The sequence below is a fragment of the Manis pentadactyla genome, chromosome 10 (genome assembly GCF_030020395.1).
Source record: "Manis pentadactyla isolate mManPen7 chromosome 10, mManPen7.hap1, whole genome shotgun sequence".
Lineage (NCBI taxonomy): Eukaryota > Metazoa > Chordata > Mammalia > Pholidota > Manidae > Manis > Manis pentadactyla.
The window spans coordinates 46,428,512-46,440,253 of NC_080028.1; the positions used below are offsets into that span (position 1 = coordinate 46,428,512).

General features: G+C 33.4%; 1 pseudogene; it reads left to right on the forward strand.

Moving 5' to 3' along the window:
• Positions 1-6,260: 6,260 nt before the first annotated feature.
• Positions 6,261-7,198, forward strand: LOC118917544 (olfactory receptor 6C70-like; annotated as a pseudogene).
• Positions 7,199-11,742: the final 4,544 nt, after the last annotated feature.

Below are 11,742 nucleotides of genomic sequence, written 5' to 3' on the forward strand. Positions count from 1 at the left end.
TCTTCAGGTTGGTTTTGGGCCTGGTTATATTTGCTGTATTTTTGTGTTCTATGTGATTTTGGGAGGAGGTTTTTGCCTTGCCTTTCTACACCACCATCTTTTTTCTGCCATCTATAGTTTTTAAGTAGATATATCTGTTATTTTACAAAGACTAAGGAACTAGAATGCTGTATGGAGAAAGAAACTGAAGTTACCAACAAGAAGATACTCTTATGGAAGATAACCATAGCTTTAGTTGACTGTGTAATTGTGATGATTCTAAAGATGAAACTGTATATAGATGGTATCAAATATTCAAATATGTGCACAATGTCCCCTCATGGAGACATACACATTCAGAGATTTTTTTTTTGCAGATGATGCCCTCTAGGTTGCCAACCAAATCTTGTTGGAGATTCTATTCAGTTTTAAACCTAAGAAACAATTTCTTATATCTCAAAGGTGAAATAATGTCATTTATTTTAAGTGTCTGAGAAACGGAAGGTGAGTTTTAGAGCATTTTGAAAGAGATGATTTCTGATTTCTCTGGGCAAAGATAGATTTTGATATAGTAAAGTAATATGAATATTTTATTATTTCATAATCTTATGGATATACAGGAGTTCTCTGTATTGGTTAATAAAGGGTCCTTCATGACCAACGTTCAAGCATAACTAATGAATCCAATATGCATTGAATTTTTGCAAAATACCAAACAGAGGCAACAGTGGAAATTGTGTCCTTGGAGACAATAAAATACAATCTTTTTATTAGACACATTCTATGTGCAAAACAATAATTATTTGATGAAAATATATTTTTGGGTGCTCTTCAACCAATAAATAATGAAATTATAAAAGACAACGAAATTCCTTTATGTCTGCATTTTCAGTGGAAGAATATGTAAATATACTTGTAAGTAGTATATACAGTCAACTTCTTAATTATTATTGTAAATATTTTTCCATTTGCTTTGTACTCTATTTATGGATAAAGCATTATTTCATAAGGCTTTCCATATTTAACTATATGAAATCAGAGTTCCTCATCTGTACCACCAATGATGACACACAAACTATATGATTAAAGATTTATTTGTCATTCTTTCACTCTTTGAAATGTATCCTATGGAGAGTCAAGATATTTTTTTAAAATTATACAAAGTTATTTTAATATTTTTTACCCCTATGGATTTTATTTGGTGTGAAAAACTGTTATTTCATCTGTTTCTATTTATAGTACATTGTATTTTTTCCTGTAATATGGAACTTTACAAATTTAAATATGTAACATAATAAATGGTTGAAAAATCAAAATTTAACTTAAAAAGTATACTCAAAAAAGGTTCACTAAGAAAACAAATCCTACCATTTGCAACAACATGGATGGAGCTAGAGGGTATTATGCTCAATGAAATAAGTCAGGCAGAAAAGACAAGTACCAAATGATTTCCCTCATTTGTGGAGTATAACAATGAAACAAAACTGAAGGAACAAAACAACAGAAAACTCACAGACTCTGAGAAGGGACTAGTGGTTACCAAAGGGGAGGGGTGGGGGAGGATGGGTGGGGAGGGAAGGAGAAGGGGATTGAGGGGTATTATGATTGGTACACATAGTGTGTGTGGCGGAGGTTCATGGGGAAGACACTGTAGCCCAGAGAAGACAAGTAGTGACTCTGTGACATCTTATTGCTCTGATGAACAGTGACTGCATTGGGGTATGGGTGTGGATTTGATAATATGGGTGAATGTAGTAACCACATGTTTTTCATGTGAAACCTTCATAAGAGTGTATATCAATGATACTATAATAAAAAAATAGTTTATTTTAAATAAATTATAAAGGATCCCAAAAAGTTTGTAATAAAAAATGGCCTATTTCTAAAATTGTAGCAGGATATTTTTCAATGAAAAATAACAGATTAAAATGCTTTTTTTAGGGAGAATTAAAAAAAAGCTTCCAAGCTCATTTAATTTCCTGTAAAATTTTTTGCGTATATGGATATGGTATATGAATGTCAATCATTAAGTCATATATTTATCTATTCCAAAAAAGTTCAGCTCTCATATTCTAGGTATGGTATCAGGTATTAGGTTGTTGACTATGTTCCAAATTTTCTCTTCTAACTCTCTCTCTCTCTCTCATCCACCTGTCAACTAACTATCCATTTATTTAATTGGAAGTATTACATATTGATAAACAAACTAAACTTTGGAATCAAAGATCTGATTGCATCCTCTGTCCATAAATTCTAAACTTTGTCATTACTGTGAGCATGTAAAATTATTTTCTTCATTCTCAGATTTTTCAGCAGCAAAATGAAATTATATAATTATGTGCACTTTGCTCATGATGATGATTAAATTAAATAATGTATGCACAATGATTAGCACAGTACTTTGTGCTGGTCATTCACAGTAAATAGTCAATACATGACAGGTGTTACAATAATTAGAACTACTTCAAAAAGTTTGAATTTAGTTGCACATTCTCAAATCACTGAAGAAAATATTTATTCTCAAAGCATAATATTATGCAGAAGTTCTATTTTTTTTTAACATTGAACATGGTTGCTTTTAAAAACAATAAGCAGGGGTACTATTTGTGTTCTATATCCATATATTGTTTCCTAATAATAGATTGACATATTAAAAAAAGTCAAAGAAATTATCTTGGTATCTTGACACATATTATTTATGATCAAAAATAATCTGATGGTTTGCAGTGTCTACATGTTTTTCTTGAAATGAGTATTTTTTTAATGTGAAACCCTCAGTATTTTATATCATTATTCCTGACACAATAAACTTATTTTAAATTGAATATTAAAAACAAATGCCAACTGGTGTTTTCTTGGCTCTTTTGAGTATTTTTTTCATCTGCCCTCTACCTCCTTCGAGACAGTGTCCCCTTAGCCTACCTGTAGAGAAGACTTTGCTCCTTTTAAATGATTTGAGCCCATTAAATATTCCCCAAGTTTCAAGCTAATCATCTCAGCTATGATAATCTTTATGAACGCTTGTGAGGTGGGATTTGTTGGACACACATTTTACAAATTGTTTGGTATTAAGAAGAAGATTTTATTAAAAATGTTTATTACCCAAGTCATAGATACTACAATGTGATCAGGTATATGTGAGAGTGAAGAAAAATTAATTTACTAAAATAGTCACACTTTAGCTTTCTGATTTGAATTAACCTGACAGATTATAACAATTTTCCTGCCTACAGAATTACTCATTGTCTTCCAGTGAGTGTGTTTGACTTTCCTTATGGTTGGGCCCTGCTCTTATAGTCTAGAGAAAGAAAAAGATGCACCAACATTTGCTGCTAATGGTAAGTAAAATAGTGTTACTGCTTTTCTTTCAAAAATTTGAGAATAACTACAAATACCATGTAAACTACATACAAATAGCTACTAACAGTAATTTAAATGTGATATTTTATTTTTCCTCTTTGAATAAGACTAATTATTCCTCATTTTCTATTTTTTGCATCTGTAAATTAAGAGCATTGTTTGATTTTTGTGCTTGCACTTGCATTTCTAAATCTTTGGTGGGTTTAAACCAGACACTGCTCTGTAGAATTGCAGAAGTAATGATTGTTCTATTGTGTCTAGATAAGCCTGAACAACCTTAGAAGTCAAACAACTGTAAGTCAAAAATATTTTCTACAATTTGAAGGATACTTTTCTTGGACAATTGACTTCACATATTTTAATACATTTTTTTAAATAGAAAAATATAGCTCTTTTGGGAGTGCTAATTCTGATCAACACTTTGAGCAATGACAACTTTTCATTGATAATTATTGATGCCCAAATCTGCCCTGGTTGCAGAACAAATATCTGCTTCTGGTTTTGAAATGACTCTGATATCAATATTGAACTTACAGGATGCTCAATGCATTTTGCAGTAAAAGTTGAAGTTCAAGCAAGGACATTATCAACAAAATGAACAGGGCTGTATGAAGGGACATCAAGGAAGAAAGATTTAGATTCACCTATAATTCCCTAAGATTTACCATTTCCCTCAATAACATGGAGATAATTCATTGGAAAGTTAATATTAAGAGGAGAAAAAATTGATGAGATATGAAAAAATTGCAATGAATTGCCAAAGGAATAAAATTATTCATTTAAATAATGTGGAGTTCATGAATTCATGTTTGAGGTAATAGGTAATGAAAAAAAGAAATACTTCAGAATAGGTAAGGATATACATTGGCAAAATTTAATTAATGGTAGGAATATAATTTCAATATTTTTTATTTAAAAGAAAAAACACGGCACATTATGTGATGTTATCTTTTCTCTCTGGCAGTACTTATGTTCTAAGCTTATTTGGAAATAATTTTTCTAATTTGCAAAATGGTTGCAAAGGTCTTCTTAGGTTAAAAGTAAAATGAAATGCATCACTAGATTCATTTTAATTGAAAATATGGCTGTAAAATATATAACCAATCAGTGTTTTGAATTCACCAACATTTTGCATTCATAAAATAATACATTAAAGAAGTTTGAAAAAAAACAAATGTCCTACTGGATGATTTTCTTTGATAGGATGTTATTGAGAATGAATTTTTTATGGAAAATATAAATGCAAAATAATATAATATCTCACTAAAAAAGAACTTTATTTTTAATTACTATTGAAAAATTGCATATATTGCAGAAATAATACCTGGGTGTACATATGTAGACATTAATAAAAATGGGGACAATTCATATAAACATTTTTGTAATTTTACATCCAAAATACAATTAGAATATTTTAATTAGAATATATATTCATCAATGTCCTCACTTCAAAATGTAATTATCTGAATGAATAAAATTATTTAAAGAGTTGCTTATTTTTTAAATATTTAGATTGTTTTCTATCTTTCACTCTTAAACTATACCATGACATATAGCTTATATAGAATATCTAATATGGAAATTGAAATGCTTTTTGAGAAAGGTAAACTTCCAATATATTTTCTGAATAGTTGAAATCCATTTTGTCTGTTTACTGAAATTCTTATTGTTGTAATAGTTTTCGTTCATTTACTTGGATATTCCTTCAAAACTCACTGTTAAACAATAAAAGGCCTGTCCAAACTTAAACCTTCTGAGTGGATCATCCTTTTCTCAAAAGCCATTAGTATGTTCATTCTAAGATCCATACCTGATTACATGTGGAGTGGCACAGTTTTAAGTCCAATTTCTAGTTGCTAATAGGCTCCCACCATTGTTACATTTCTGCTTTATTATTCGCTGTTTTTATCATGGCCATCTGAGAGTCTGGAAACTTCCAATGCAAACACTCCATGAAGGTGGCCGCCTCATGTATGTAAATCATTGCACACTTCCTACAACAATACTTCCTTAGATTAATAGTCACTGAGGAGGTGTATGACTACTTGCTGACGACATGAGGACATGGACAATGTGACAATAAAAGGGATTTTCACTCCAGCAGACCTACATCTGGAAAGTAGAGTTAGATTCTACGTATTTGTAACAGATGAAGATTGTGAAGAGATGTAACTCATTTTCTGAGTTCTTTCTTACTATTATGGTCTTGGTTACATGTGCCAAAATGTTAACATCTTAATAGATATCACGAGTTTTTTGTAATGTGCTTATATCTGCTTTACATTCAGTTTCAATTTTTCCTAGATTCAATTAGTATTTATTTTGTCATGGTATTACATGCTTACACTTTTTTTTCATTTGTCCTTTTCTATGTCTTCAACAGCTGTGCCATTGAGAAGTTTGAAGAGGCTTTAAAATGTCACTTTAACATGAAATCTAAAGTTTCAGAATTTAACTCTAGGTATTCATTGATTACAATGGCATAATTTTATTTTGATGAAGTTAATGATCAGAAAGGAATGAATCATTTTTTAGCCCTTTACAAATATTTTATCTAATTTATTTAACAAAAGGACAAATTTGGAGCTCATTACAATGACTGGAAGTTTGCAAGTAAGGTTGAAAAAAACCTTAATGGGGTTTGCAAGACAATTTCTAAAACTGAGGTGATTTCTGTGGTGTTCTTATTCAATAGTTCTTGTTGCACATTTCAGATCATATTTTAACACCAAGGAGCCTTACCTTGTAAATGGGTGTGTTTGAGAATATGGGTCCTTTTCATGGAGCCTTACCTTGTAAATGGGTGTGTTTGAGAATATGAGTCCTTTTATATATCATTTCCTGGACATAAAGCTACTCATGTAGTTTCTTATTTTTGTACCTTATTATTTCTGGGATTTATTTAAAATCATGAAAGAGAAATGAAGAACCTTACAAGGGAGGCAGAGTTTATCCTTTTGGGACTGACAGATAATGCTCAGTTACAGATTGTAGTCTTTGTATTTCTCCTTGTAAATTACATGATGAGCATGATAGGAAACTTAACCATCATCACCCTCACTTTACTGGATTCCCATCTCAAGACCCCAATGTATTTCTTCCTCCAGAATTTCTCTTTCTTGGAAATGTCATTCACAAGTGTTTGCATCCCCAGATTCCTGATCACCATTATTACTAGGCAAAAGACCATTTCCTATAATGACTGTGTATCTCAGTTATTTTTTTTAATATTCTTAGGAGTTACAGAATTTTCCTTCTTGCAGCTATGTCCTATGACCGCTATGTTGCCATCTGCAAACCTTTGCATTACACAGCCATCATGAGCAGTAGAGTTTGCAATCAACTTGTACTCACTTCTTGGGCAACTAGATTCCTGGTTATTTTCCCTCCACTGATTTTGGTTCTTAACCTGGATTTCCGTGCTTCAAATATCATTGATCACTTCATTTGTGACATTTCTCCTATCCTGCAACTTTCTTGCTCAGACACACATTTACTAGAACTCATTGCTTTTTTCTTGGCTGTGATGATCCTCATTGTCATGTTGTTATTAGTAATCCTTTCTTACTCTTATATTATCAAGACAATCCTAAAATTCCCTTCGGCTCAGCAGAAGAAGAAAGCCTTTTCTACCTGCACTTCTCACGTGATTGTTGTATCCATCACTTATGGTAGTTGTATATTCATGTACATAAAGCCATCAGCAAACAAAAGAGTCATATTAAGCAAAGGAGTAGCTTTGCTCAATACTTCAGTTGCTCCTTTGTTGAACCCTTTCATTTATACCCTGAGAAACCAGCAAGTTAAAGAAGCCTTCAGACAAGTATTTAGGAAGATATTTTCTGCTTCAGACAAGTAATACTATTTACTGACATAATAACATGAAAACAAAAAAAGCATTGAACAAAAACTATTTTGACTCTTCTGGCTTAAGAGCTGATTCCTAATTTTTAATTATTTGGCTTACTTAAGTTCATCTGAGATAAGAAACTCTTTCCATCTGTTCTTCTTCACTTTAACTTTCTAATCAAAAGTGAAACTTTTCAATATTAGAAATAAAATTGCAAAATATATTTTCTCTAAAATAGTGTTAGAGTGAAAGGAGGGGTTTTGGTTGTATTATAGAATATAATTTTTTTGGAGAGCTATATCTGTTAAGTAATAAATAAAAGCACCATATTGTTTTTCAGGGACATGTTCTTTAAAATTCTTAGGTGTATTAAACTCTGTCATTTATTAAATATGTTTAATTGCCCCAAGAGATCTTATACTTTAAGAGAATTTTAAAGAATAATTTTGTAAAGTAATATTTTGAAATGTCAGTAGTAAACAGTAAGAGAGCATAATTTGTTTTGAAATGAATCATCTTTCATATGTATGATTTTATGTTGTGTTAGGTAGATTTTCAATATTGTAGAAAATGGAATATTATTTAATACACAAGAAGTTGATTTCTCATACAACCTCTTTCAAGAATATATACACAAGTTTAATCTCTTGAATGTGTCAATAAATATATTGAATAAATGGGAATATGATGAATTTTATGACCTGTCATACAGAAATATTATTTTTAATCTTGTACAGTTTCATACATTATATCAAATATCAGTTTCTTAAAATTCAAATGAGTCCTTGAAATATAAAATTGTGTCTCATTTCCTCCAAGCCTGGGAGAAGGATCCGTGACTCTCCGAGCTGTACATGTGTCCCTTTTCTCCTAAAGAGGAGTCAGTTAGTGCTCTGATGTTTTTTGTTTTTTGTCAAAGCAAGAAGTAAATACTTTAGAACTGTTAAATAGCTAAAGTTATTAAAATGTAGTTTTCTACATGGTTAAAAGGAAAACCTCAAGAATATAAGGTGAAAAATGGCTGAGGAATTGTTCAGATTAACAGAGAGCAGAAATGAGAACTAAATGCCATGTGCACCCCTGGATTATGCTAGGCCTGGAGGAAATAACAAGACACCAAAATCATTCCTGGGACAATTTACGACATTTTAATATGTATTAGGGATTAGATAATATATAAATGTCATATTTTCTGATTTTGATCATTATACTTTGGTTGTGCAACATAATAACCCTATTAGGAAACTTACCCTGAGGTAGTGAGGTAGTTAGGGACAAAGACACAAAATCCAACTTTCTATCAAATGGTGCAGAAAAACATATACATATACATATATGTATACATATACATATACATACATATATATAAATGTGTGTGTATATATATTAGTATTATATACAAAATATTAAAAATTGTATTCAGTAAGTACAAAAACAGAGAGAGATATAGAGAGAAAATGATAAAGTAAATCATACGAATCAAACAAATGTGGATCTAGATAAAGGGCCTATCAAGTACTTTTACTATTTTTGGAACATTTCCTTAAGTTTAAAATTACAAAAATGTTACCAAAAAGCAAGCTGGGACCTAGGCATCCATCCTCACAATATAAAACCACCCACTCTTGGGGACTTGCCTTATGTGGGTGTTAATGATGGACTATGGACTGTATGGAAATTCCCAGGTCATTCCTTCATTTGTGAGTAGCTGACTAAGCAGTGAGTGAAAGCTATTCATTACCCTAGGCATTGACTTATTAAGAGGGTCAGAATTTCACAGTCATATACAAAAGCTGGGATATTAGAATTTGTTGAGGCCCAACAGTTGGTATTTTATTAAGAAGCTTGGATGTTGCACAACACATGGGGAGGATTTACCTGCACTCAGATATTCTCATAATTAGGAAGCAATGCCTTGATTTCCAATCAGTACTCATATGGTCCTACAATGATTGAAGTTTTCACTTTCTATTATTTTCTTTTTAATGTGAAACTGCTGTTAAAGTCACTCTTACTAATTAATTCCTTCTGGGTTTCTGAGTAATGTAAAGAGCCTATGTAAACATAGTGATAATAACAGCATATAATAACAATGTATTAATTATAATATTCTTTACTAAATTTTCAAGGTAGAAGGCATATGGATGCATTTTAAATCAAATATGATTCATTTAAACTTTCATTGCCAAAGTAACATTGCTATCTCAGAAAACAATGGAATGTGTACGATCATCCCTCCGTTGTTTAATGTAATGCCTCTTTAGTATCATCATGTTGATGCTGGGGTTCTTATTCACAGAGTCAAAGAATGAACTTCGCAAACACTCAAAAGTAGGAGAATAAGAGAGAGGTTTTTATTTAGAGATAAAGTGAGAGGACAGAGCTCCTGGCTCACACTGGGAAGGGAAAAGAGAGTCCGGGGGTTGTGTATTGTCTAGAGGATTTATAGGCAGTTGAGAGAGACAAAGGGCTAGGGATACAGACCTGCTAAGTGGTCCCAAAATGTTTATCTTTGAAGAGACATTAAATTTCTTATCAGTCCTCTGGGTTATTTATAAGAAATTTATTGCTCTGATTCCCTCCTAGGATAGCAGCTTCCTGGTCTGGTAGCATGTCAATCAAGACTGCCTGCCTTGCTCTCCAGGTGGGCTGAATTATTGTCTGTTTGTTAAATAGTATGTTAGGAAACTTACTTTTTAACTAATTGGGTTTTAAAATGCAGTCTTATTTTTAATCCTTCCTGTTTTTACTATGTTGTTTATGACTGGGCTTGCTTGCTAAATCAATTGCCCAGGTTGAAAATTATTTGTTTTGGTAGGGGTTTCTTTGCACATTGTTACATTGTTCTGACCATAATTATCTTGCTTTGTTTTTTCCCCATAGGCCCTCTCCCTACTCTGTCTAAACCCACAGTCCCTTTCTCAATGTCTTCAAGTATTAGGAAAACATATAAACGTGCTGTGATTCAAACAAAATTTGGTCTGTGAATGTTCATAGCAGCATTGTTCATATAAGCCAAAAAGTGGAAAGAACTTAAATGTCCATCAAATGATGAATGGATAAACATAATGCAGTGTACCCATACAATGGAATATTATTCATCCATAAAAGGAACAAAATACTCAGATTCTATAGTGCAGAAGAACCTTGACACATTATGCTAAATGAGAGAAGCAAGACACAAAAGGTAACACATATCATGATTCAATTTGTATGAAATGTCTAGAAGAGGCAAATACGTGAGACAGAAAGCGTATTAATGGTTGCTAGGAGCTGGAGGTCGGGAGCACCAGGGGTTCACCATAATCGCTACGGAGCATCTTTCTGAGGTGATAATGATGAAAGGTTGTGAAATGAGATAATGGTGATAATTGTACACTTTGTGAAGGTACTAATAGGCACTGCATTGTACACAGGAAAATGAGTGAATGGTGAGTTTTATGTACATTTTGCCTCAATAAAAACATAGTTCTGGAGAGGGGATATAAAAAAATTACAGGATGGATTGGAAGATTCAGCACCCTTCAGAACCTGAGTCTCCACTTCATGACTGTCAGCCAGTTTGGGGAAACCCTTGTCTTGCTACAGGGGAGACTGAAGGGTGAGATGAACAATTCTAACAATAGACTGTGTTAACTAACGAGAGTGATACTAACTGCATAGCTGGTGTATTTGGTGACAGTGTTTTTGAGTTTAAAAGAATCACAAGGAATCAAAGACAAAGAGGGTGTATGTCCCAGTCACTGTGCCACCTCCTCTTCCAGGAACACAGGGAGATAGGCTGCGAGGCGCAGAGCTGAGAAAAATCACCTGTTAGCATTTAAGTGGCTCATTTCCAACTCATCTCTGACAAGCAAGCCACAGAGTAGCCAGCTGTGATACTCTGAAGATGTACTCTGAAGACTGAAGATAGAAACTGAGGGATGGATTAACAAGAATGGTACAGGCCAGAGTGGAATTAAATACAATCCTAGTGGGTAAAACAACTAGACTTAACATACTAAAAAAGTTCTAGCCGCATCCTTGGCTCCAGGCTAGCTCCTCTGACTCAGCACCCAGCCAGCCCCTGTGGCCCTAAGCTCCAGGCTGGCACTGTGTTGCCAGGCCCCAGGCTAGCTCCTCTGACTCAGCTCCCAGGCTGTCCTGCCAATGGGTTTCAGCCTCAGACAAGTTCACTATGGACTCAGTGTGACCAAACAAATGACACTAGAATGTTTTTGGGGTGAAAGGGTTATACCCAACTTTATTTCCACAGTGACAGGTCAATCACTAAAATCCTGTCCACTCAGAAGAAGTCTGCATGAAGCAAGCCGGTCTCTGCCTCTAAGCCTCTCTATCCCTGTAGCCGTCTCAGTCTCTGTCCTTGGTGCTGCCACCACTCCAGTCTCATCTCTGCTCTCCTGCAGCCTGCAGCCATGCCACTGTCATCCACAGCACTGTATATAGAGTCAGTAACACCATATTGCACACACATGTGTAGTGAGCTAGCTGACCAGGGCCAAGTGAGAATCCTGGCCATAGGAACCTTCACGTCATCCACAGAGGCCCACCCA